This window comes from Anser brachyrhynchus (genome assembly GCF_964034855.1).
Source record: "Anser brachyrhynchus genome assembly, chromosome: 9".
In the NCBI taxonomy this organism is placed as follows: domain Eukaryota; kingdom Metazoa; phylum Chordata; class Aves; order Anseriformes; family Anatidae; genus Anser; species Anser brachyrhynchus.
Window position 1 is genome coordinate 25584688 of NC_137703.1, and position 11035 is coordinate 25595722.

At 39.2% G+C, this 11035-nt stretch overlaps 1 protein-coding gene across 22 annotated transcripts in view; it reads left to right on the forward strand.

Moving 5' to 3' along the window:
- LOC308199635 (uncharacterized protein) overlaps window positions 1-11035 on the forward strand; it is a 305939-nt gene that overhangs the window by 46288 nt on the left and 248616 nt on the right. The gene's annotated exons all lie outside the window — the stretch shown is intronic.

An 11035-nucleotide genomic window follows, 5' to 3' on the forward strand; every position in this document is an offset into this window, starting at 1 on the left:
ATGCACCTCCAGGCAAAGATGACCTCTTTTTTCCCTCACTCTAATTCAGGAAATGCTCGGCTTTTTTTTGCCTCGGGTGTGCCCTTGCATCTCCAGTGGTACTTCAGTGACCTGGCTTGTGAATAAATTCACTGAGATGCCCTGCCAGCTAGGTACATAACAACAAAAACTTTATTTATTTAAATAGCTCATTTCATATCTTCAAAATTTGTCAAATCTTGTTCTCCATCTCTTTGGTCTTAATCTCATCCTCTGTTGGAATGGAATAAAGGAACTCTGCTCAAATCATCTTTTCATTTAGCAATAGAGGGAAAAACATCTGAAAAGAATACTCTTTCTCTTAAAGATAATCATTTGTGTTTTGCATAAACCTTTTAATGTGCTAGTTTGCTTAATCATGTAAAAGTGAGACTCAGCTGTTGAGCTTTTGTTTTGTGCTCATAGCTGGTGCCTTGCCTGTTGAATTGCTCTGAACACCTTCACTTTGATGACAAGATATGTAATGAGTTATACAGCTATCTGTGCATCTGTGTCCACAGAAACCTCAAGAAGGGAACAATATTACATCTTAATATAAGATATATAATTAGACAAGTTATATATGCATTTCAGGGTATTTTCAAAGTTTTTCTCTTAGTAGCCCATCCTCATTCTCCTTTTTTTGTCAGCCATAATTTAAAATCCATTTCTGTCTTGCACAGGGTATATTAAATGCTGCTGTATTGTTTAAAAATACATTAAAATGCATTAAAATGTCATGTTAACAAATATATCAATTTTTACTTGACAAACTTTCAGGCTGGTCTTGTGTCCTATTAGAGGCCTTCCTGTGTAGACCAGAGAAAGAGTGGATGTCCCCATGTTAGGTAACTATTACTGTCTTTTCCAGTGAAGCAAATTAAATTAAGCTTCTATATTATGGGAAATAATTGCACGTTTTTGTTCCTTAAAGTAGGCTGTTTCTTCCTTTTTGCTCTTAAAAATGCAATCTTCATGTATTGTATCTGATAAGAAGTTACTTGTTATCAACAAACTAGGAATTAATATTTTCTCAGTTTCCCACTTTTTTTTGGTTTTTCTGCTTAGATGTGGCTGAATATAGCAAAGTCTCCAATTAAATAATCTCAACCTACATTTTATGAAAGATTCTTTTATAAAAATATGTTTTAAATATGGTTTTTTTTAAAGAGTCTTTGAATATTTCCACCTCTGGATTCTTCTAGCTCTGGAATGATAGATGGAGAAGAGAAATGTACTAAGTCCTTAATTATTTTCCTCTTTAGGCTTGACAAGTCATATCAGAGATGCACCATGCTATCTTAAGCTAATAATTTTAGTTCATTCAATGGGAATTAAGTATCTGCGATCTCAAAGAGTGCCTCTTTGAGAGTGCCTCTCAAAGAGTGCCTCTTTGAGAGTATTAACTTTAATTTCTTTGAATGTTTCTGTTATTTCTTAAAGTGATAACACTTTCCACTTTCCCTCTCCCAAAAGCTCAGATTATAGATTCTTGGTGAATACTCTGTTACTATTTGCTTGAGAGTCAGAACCTGACTGAACATCTTTACAGGTTTCTGTACACAATCATATTGCAAATAATTGTAATGACTACATTAATGAAGTTATTCTTTTTTTTCCCCACCGTTTAGCATGTACACCTTTATTCTTTATAAAAGAAAACAAGCAGCCTTTTTTAGTCTAATGCCAACAAAATATTTAAATCACTATTAGACTACTCTTTTCCTCTTTTAATTTATTTCAGGATCAAAAATTATCTTTCTAAAAATAATTTCAAAGTATTCTTTATTTTTATTTCTGTCCCTTTTTACCACCTAGAGTCTGTCAGTTTTATGCTCCAGAAATAATGCTTCTTTTACCTTTTTTTTTTTAGTATTGCGTCCTTGTGAAGAATTAAAGTATCTTGTGTAATTTAAAGCCATATGCAATATGAACAGAGTTGATTAGCTTACAACAGAATTCTGTTTCTTTTGGGCTGGGTTACAGCAGCTGCTATAATTGTTAAAAGCAAAATTATATTTAAAAAAAAAAAGAAAAAAGAAAAAACAGAACACCATAATCAGTTGTACAGCTACCAGAATAGTAAAAGGGTTTAATTACCTCGGTTGGCTGCATCACTAATGAGTACAGTTTCATTAGAAGTTCCACAGGCTATTTAATTATAACTGGTAACTTGTATCTCTATTTCTTCTAAAAGATTGCATTTCCTTGGTGCACCTCCCTGGTGAAAACCATATGGCAGACCCAGGGCTCCTATATTTGGAAAACTTCAGGAGGTTGGAGCCCAAATCTCATCTCTGCCACTTTGATCTGGTGAACATTTTGTACTGAATATGATAACATTCTCTGCCCGTGGTGATGGGCAGGAGGATTGCTACATGGTTTGCAATGAGAGTTCCAGAGTTGGAAAACAATTTTAGATTAAGGGGCAGAGTTACTGTATATCTTAAAGGTTGTTTATATTCTACTTTGTACTTATGCTCTTCAGAATGCCAGAATTCATCAGGTCTGCATGCTTAAAATGATTCTTGGCTTTTGTCTTGTGACTTTTTTGGATAAAAGGAAAAACAGATTTTAAAGAAAGGCTTATCAAACCGTATTGAGGTATAGCCTCCTAAAACAGAAAATAAAAGTGAATACATTAGAGCAGAGATCTGAGCACACAGGGAATAGGAGAGCAGAACCATCCAATCATTCACAAACCAGTTTAGCATTAGATAACGTTAAGGAGACTAATTATATGAATGCTTTTTGATCCTCTCTTAAAATATGGATAACCTGAAGACCATGACATTCCATAGGATTTAGGAGGATGGCGGTCTTCTGTGAACATCTATTTTCCCCATGTTCAGCTGGTTCCATGGAGATCCCAAAGCCGCCTTCTGTCCTATGTTGTTTGTGACCAAAAGCCTTGGGGCAACTGGTAAGGATGCTCCTAAGGAGGGTAGAGATGGGTGCAAGATGTGCTGGCTAGCAGCAGACCCAGGCTGATGAAGAGTGAGGTTGCAGACATGGGTGACGTGGTTAGGATGTGGGAATATAGCACAGCACAGCATTTGTACAATAAGTTTGTTGCCATCAGGACCTCGTTCTCCTTTCGTCCACAGTCTATTCCTCCCTGTGCAGCCCAGGGTGTCTTGTATGATGGCTATGACTGTAGGCATTAGGCGACTGCAGACTGCACTTCGCTCTGTTGCAATACACACATCTTTGATCCTATAACGTGTTATTCAAAGGCTAGCTGTAACACCCCAGGGCTGCTTCACTCATCTCTGTGCTAGGAGCCAGATTTGTAAGCTTTCAGAGTTGATAGATCATTTTCTTTTATGTTACATTAAAAGGGCTGTAAGGAACACCTAGTGATAATGTATTGAAAAAACAATTAACAATGAGGTTAATGACAGTGATGCATCTGAGCTGTGACTCAACCTAGTAAAATAACTGGTACCTTCAGAATTACATAGGGTCTTTTTTTTTTTTTTTTCCTCCACAGTGGAATTGAATATAACTGTTTTCTTGCAGTCTTGTGGGTTCATAGTTTTCCTCCAGTTTTTATCATAATTTTGCCATTTTGAAGCTTTATATGTGAATTCCTAACTCACAAACTCTCCCAACACTCTCAGTGCTGGGCATGGTAGGAACCACAGACCATAGCAATGTTTCAGAGGGGTTTCAGGAGACTGTCTGCATTTCCTCTTGGTCCATGTATCCTAAGCATCACAACAGAAGGTGCAATAGTGTTAAAGCCTACTTTTACAGCTATTTCAACATCCTCTGAATGCTGTATTCATCAGGTCATTTGCTGTTAAAATAGGGAAAATCTGTCTCCACTTTGGTGGCTAAGAGTGATGGCAGAGTGTTCAGTGAAACTAACAATCGGGCTTTTTCTGTCACCCAAAGTCATATTTGTTGCCATAACTGTGAATATTCTTGGTAATCATTCCTGTTGTCTATCTCTTATACTCTTTCTTCAAAATGAAAATTGTGCTTCTAGGCTGTAAATCTGTTTAGATGAATTTGTCTTTGTTTAGTGAGAGGTTTGTGTTATATTTGAGAACTAATATGATTAGTGTCTGATTTCTGGTATGATGTGGTTTGGGTTCTATTCTGGTGGGGAAGACTAAAAGCAAAGACAACTGACATTCAGTAATAAGCTGTATGATATATGAAGATATTATCATTCTCTCATACTTAAAAAGTGCAGGAAGTTGATTTTCCAAGCAAAGATGCATTTAAGTTGTAACACGCTTCCATGTGGTGAATGTACTAAATTCATCGAAGCATAACTTTTCATTTAAAGAATGTTCCGTTTTCACTGAGTGTATCTTTGAGTTGTTTTGACATTCGTAGTTGTGTGTCTGTAGTGGGTTTACATGGCAAGGTTTTGGTAGCAGGGGGCAATAAGGGTGCCTTCTGTGAGAAGGATCCAGAAGCTGCCCCATGTTTGGTAACGGCCCCACTGCTGACCAGAGCTGAGCCAATAAGTGACGTTGTTTGTGCCTCTGTGAGAGCATATTTAAGACAGGGAAAAAAAAACAAAACGCTGCGCCACACAGCAGCTGTGAGAGTGAGAGGAGTGAGGAACAGCCTTGCAGGCACCAAGGTCAATGGCAGGGGAGAGGTGCTCCAGGCGCCGGAGCAGAAGTCCCCTGTGGCCTGTGGTGAGGACCATGGTGAAGCAGGATGTCCCCCTGCAGCCCATGGCGTACCGCGGTGGAGCAGGGTTCCACCCTGCAGCCTGTGGAGGAGACCACGGTGGAGCAGGTGGACCTGCACCGACGGAGGCTGCGGCCTGTGGAAGACCCCTGCCGGAGCAGATTCCGGGCCGGACCTGTAGCCCGTGGAGAGGAGACCACGCAGGAGCAGGTGAGCTGGCAGGAGCTGCTGCCCGTGGGGGATCCAGGTTGGAGCAGTTTGCTCCTGAGGGATGGACCCCTTGGTACGGACCCATATCTGGAGCAGTTCTTGAAGAGCTGCTGCCTGCGGACAGCCCACGCCAGATCAGTTCAGCAAGGACTGCATCCCGTGGGAGGGACCCCACAGCACAGGGGACAAGAGTGACCGAGAAGGAGCGGCGGAGAAGAAGCGCTATAGACTGACCATAACCCCCGTTCCCCTGTGCCGCTCGGGGGGAGGAGGTGGAAGAAGGTAGATGTGGGGGAAGGTGCTTTTGGTTTCTTTCCTTTGTTTCTCGCTTCTCTAGCTTGTTAGTAATAGGCAATAAATCTTACTATCTCCCTATGCTGAGCCTGTGTTGCCCGTCACGATCATTACTGCGCGATCTCCTCGTCCTTATCTCAACCCTTGAGCCCTTTTCATCGTATTTTCTCCCCGTTCCTCTTTGAGGAGGGGGAGTGAGAGAGCGGATGTGGTGGAGCTCGGCTGCCCACTCGAGTAAAACCACCACAGCGTTCAATAGATAAGAGGTGCATTGTTGGTGATAGTTTCATTGCAACTTTGGAAGAATTAGTTTCTACTTCCTTACCTTCAACTTCTCCAGCATATGGTCAGTGTTTCTCAAGATGTTTTGCATTAGATCACATAACTAAATGCATCAAAATGTATTTTTTCTCAGATATGAGAGACAGGCTAGAGATTGAAGCACAAAGCTATTCTTTTTCCATAAGAAGTCCTTTCCCCTGGTAAAACCATGCAATAGAGTACCTGTCCCTCATCACATTTTAGATGCCAGTAATAAAAAAGTATTCCAGTAGTAAATTATTATATTGAAAACTATCTCTTTGTTATCTGTGAAGCATCTCTTTTCTGTTATCTTCTGTGGGTAGAGGATGCTGATCCTCATGTAGTGTTGAGTTGACAGTAAACTTGAAAAAACAGCAACTTTCTTCCTTGTCTCTCACATTGAATTGAGTTGCAGTATCCAAAGGTGAATTGGGGCTAACACATGCTCTTTGGGATGTGTGTTACTTTCACAGTAAAAATTCCTGAACTGTGGAGATATCACCTCTGTATTTAGATATCTTAAGATTTTCTTAAGAAGTTTGATATTTCTGCTTTTAAACAGATTCTGTTTGAAGTCTTTCTCTTCCTGCTTGTACAGAAATGCTAATACTTCGCTATATTGTCTGACTGGTTACCACTGTAGAATGTTTTCTGTGGATTCTCTATTTTCAACCTGAAAAATCTATGAATTTACAGTTTCTACTGTGAGCCTTAGAGCATGGGCTTTGTGTTCTGGAAGTGCCCGTTTCCCCATCTTTCCTGTGTATGTCTGTGTGGAAATCCTCACTACTGCTTCACCTTGTGAGGCTATTCTCACAGTTTGTAGGGATTCCATGATTTTGCAAAATTTGACACTCTTTGTGGCAATCTCCAACAAACTACTGTTTCTAATGAATGCTCCAAGAGCAAGTTGTTGGGTAACTTTATTTTGCACGTCACATTTTCTTTGCTCCTTTATTGGATGTTTCCATTTTCATTCACAAAGGCAGAAGCTGTCTGCCAACATGCTTGGTAAAAGGGCCATCTTTTTCTTGTTACCCAATTTTCAGGTTTTACATATTCTTTCATGATAGATCCCAGCTATCAGTGCACTCTCCGCACACGCTGGAAAGAGATGAAACCCCACAGGCATGGCTGGTGTTCAAATAAGCAACTTTGTTAGCTCTGTAAAACTAGAAGCCCCAGTTCCTTGTGTCTGCTTCTGCCTTAATGCCTTTTGATGATTCGGGCAACAGAGGAAAGGAGCTAGCTAGCGTGCATAGGGCTAAAAAAAAAAAAAAAAAAGGCTATTCATTCTATAAAACCTAAGCGGGGGAGAGGGGAGGCAAGCATTCCCTATTCCCATTGCTCCCATTTCTTCTGCTTTCCCTCCACTGGGTGCTATCCTGACAGAGATTATCCAACATAGCCCTTCCAAAGGCTTTTATGTTTTTTTCCCCTCACACGTTGTGTGTCTATAACCAAAGCAGTGCTATGCTCGGTGTAATGCCAGCGAATGCTACTGGCTTAAAATGCTGCTGCTACAGACACCAGCAATATGTCCAAGCATGGACCAAAGCTTCCAGATTTTTCCTGTAGAAGTTATTCATTGTACTATTTGAAAGAACTTCGTGATTGCATTTTCACGTCATAGGGTTTCTTATTGTATCTTTTTTATGATCTCAGTTATGCTTACTATGATAACTTTTTCTGCTGGGAGGTGTTTTCAATTAAGCACCAGGAATGCATTTTTATTAAAAAAAAAAAAGCAAGTTCTTTCTGGAGTGAAGGGGGTGTGTAGGGAAAGTGACTCCGTGTTATTATTCAAATGTATTCTTTGCTTATTTTTTTCCTTTAGTACACATATCATGCACTAGGTGTTCATTGTAAATGCTTTATGCAATACCTGTCATGCTTTCTTCCTTAACCTTAAGACAGAAAGAAAAGACAAAAACTACATAGGTGTGTAAGAATAATCTCAGTTGCATAATTTCTCCCCTAATGTCGTCTTTATGGCAGTGTGAAGGGTTTTTTTTGTTTTGCTTTACTTTTGGTCCAGAAGATTCCCAGCCTGTTATCAAACAATTATACCTGTAGCTCTTATGTTATAAAGCTTAGTCTGACTTGATTTACAATTATGCAATCATAGCACAGAGTGATAAGACATAACCTTTGTTTGGGAAAAAATGTTTATTTTTTCTCAACAAATGCTTACTTAAAATTTTCTGTAAAACTTCAAATTTATTTTTTTTTTCTGAATGTAGGAATTCTGTAACACAAAAGCAGTGACATGGTATAGGCATTCTAGGATGCGCTGTGCCTCCTGCCTTGCTAGCAGTGCTTATATCTGAACTGTGGGAGATGTGGGTCTGCAACATGCCCATGAGCACTGTCTTCTGTTATCCACACTGAAGCCCTGCTGCAAATGACCACGGGCTGCTGCCCAGCCTGAGTTTCCTCTCTAAGGAGACCTTAGTGCAGTGTCAGTGCCTGCTTGTGAGCGTGGAGGGTGACAAAAGTGTGGTGCTGTAGAGCTTTTACCTTTATGGACACGGTTTGGCCACAGAACAAGCAGGCTGTGCTAGGATCCAGTGAAATCTTCTAAAGTTCATGATTTTTATTTCTTTTAGGGTCAGGATCAAGGCGAGGTAGACCTTAGATTTTATAGTGGAAAGGAAAGATGCAGATTTCAGGTAAAGATACCAAAAGGTAGCAAAATGCCCAAGGATTGTGCAACATATGTTGTAGCATAGGAACCTGGGAGAGAACAGTGAATGTGCTTCTCTAACAACAGAATAGAAGACAATACTCTTAGGTGGCATAAACTGTTTTCCCATCACAAAAACTTCTGAAGATGAGTCAGGCACTATATGACAGGGAGATTACTTTTTAAAGGCCATTCTGTGCAGAAGCAGATGGCTTGCTGCACTCCTAAAGTTTGCCTAGTGCAAGTGAGAAGGCCTAAATATGTCTTACACTGCCGTGACTATTAAGCTTCACAGACAATCCTGCCTACCTCTTGCAAACACTTCTGTCACACTTAGATCGGCATTTTCCCTTCAGTGTGGATGAGGGCACTGCTGAACTTAACTGGGAAGCTGAGCGTTTTACATAACCTGCAGAACACTGCAATTTTGTGTTTGTTTTCCTATCAAAGTGACTGTACATGACAATGTGCAAAGTACGTACAGATGGCAAGAACACTTATGTTATCAAGTTTGTTTCCTCTGCAGATGCTTACAGAAAAATCGTTCTAGCTTCATATCTAAAAGCATAAATAAACGATGAAACAAAATAGCTTTTCCCTCTACCAGCAGAAAAGACGTTTCAAAGTGTTTTTTTTTTCCCAGAATACTGTTACATGTGATTCAACGGGACAAGGATCTTCTGGTGTTCACTATTTCTTAGTCATGTGCCTTTCAAATTACATCATCCATTTAGCCCTTGTTTTATACTGATTAAGTGTCCTATTGTGTTTATTGTTAGAGGTTATTCACAAAGCCTATAATGATACACTTAACAACAAAGATGACTGATGGAGGGAAGCTTCATTTTGTTGCACATCTGTGTCTAACCATGGGTCCTTAGACACTTGGACTTGCCAAAACTTGCTAGGAAACCTTGTTTGTTTGCAGTTTTCCTGGAAATGTTTTGGGACTTGCACAGCTGTGAATGCTCAGTTTGTCATAAAAGAAACTGAAAAGCCCAGCTACAAGAATCCTCCCAAATTAGTTCTAAAAAGCCCCTAATCCACGCCCTTCAAAGGCAAGAGGTTCAGCTAGGACCTAAGTTTTCTTTCTAATGAAAACTGTTTATTTTTATACCCCTTTAAATAGACATATCAAATAAAGAGATCCCACTTTCATGCTGGTGTTAAGTACAACCATATTGGAGAGTTTTCAAAAAGAGAAGAAAGGTCTGGAACAGAATTAAAACTACCAAACATTTTTACTGAAGAAGGAAAAAAACAAAAATTGAAAATAAGAATGTATTTGGCCTGTATGGATTCTTTATTCTGAATCCTCTTCCTTCTTAAAAAAAAAATAATTTCTTGTGTTTTTGAATGTTGTAGGAACCAATACTGTTGCATAGTCTTTGTTCTGATGGATTTGTATTGGCATTCGGCATTTTCACATGCAGAGTGTCACAGCTCGAAAACAATTTGTGCAAAAAATAAAGGTAAAGCATCAGAAAATAAAGCAGTATGAAATATCTACAAGAAAATGAAGCCTGTTTCCATTTTTATGTTGCTGAAACAAATAATGCATAAACAAAATTTCTGAATTCCCTTCTCTGTAGCTCTCACTGCTTTTACCTCCCTCAACATATAGAGAACCAGAGAACCTCCCTTGCTAAAGAATTTATTTTTAGCAGCTTTTATACTAGATTTCATGGCTATGTTCCAGTTTAAACCCTGTGGCTATGTGCTGGGGCAGCCTACACTACTGGCTAATGCGGTCTCTATAGAGAGAACCCCATAACGACCCTTCTTGATGTTGGCAGAGGACTTGGGTCATTTACACAATCGGGATTTAGGAGTGTTGAGTATGACAGCACAGCATGTGCTGTTCAGGCTGACAGATAAGGAGTGTTATAGAGAGCTGTCTGTGCTACAGACAATGGCTGACAGTAATACAAAAAGCAAGATCATAGGTAATGTTAAATCTGACATCCCTTAACTCTTGACAGTAACATTAAATATATTTTTTCTTCTAGAACTTCTAGCTACTGCAAAATTTAAATTCTGATTTTGCACTTGTTCTGATAGTAAGACATATCTGAAAGATGTTAGGTAGTGTAAATCGAGTGAATCTCATTGGAGAAAATCTGCCTGAAATATTAATCCTACAAGTTGAAAACTAGAAGAGAGAGAATCCAAGATGATCGGTATGAAGCAGAACTTTCCTTTTCTCATGTACTGGTACATTTCAGAAGCAGGAGTTCCAATAATATTTAAAACCACTACTGGCAATAATTTGAAAAGCTGTCCATGGTAATGCATTTTGTGGTAATTATACATCATGGCCTATACATCAGTCAGGTTGTATTGGTTCGATCTCCTAGAGGGAAAAAAATCACTGATCAAACAGACATCACGGACTACAAATAGGAATATCAGTGTTCAGTCTTTAATATGAGTTATATAAAGATTGTAAAGTTTGGGACAAACTGAAATTGTGGGACTGGCACTAGGGAGTTTTCATTTTCCAGCTGTGTTATCATTTATAACAAGCAGCTCACAGGAAAGAAGTACTAAATGTAGTCGAACGCAGTCAGGTTGTTTGCCCAGAATACAAACAATCCAATATCGCTCTGCTGTGATTGGGACCAGTGTGTATTTTCCACTATTTTTCATAAAAGTGTAAACCTCGTGCTTCCTCTTAAGCACTTTTGATCCAGTGAATAACCCTGGAGTCTATAACACTTGAGTGTGATTTTTGCAATTGCTTTGAGTTTAACTACTTTGTGTTTGTCCAGTGGAATTAGAAGAGTGACTTTTGAGGGAGCAGTGTTAAAACAACAAATGAGAACTTATGATCTTCCCAATTTATGTTCTTATATTCTATATCTACAG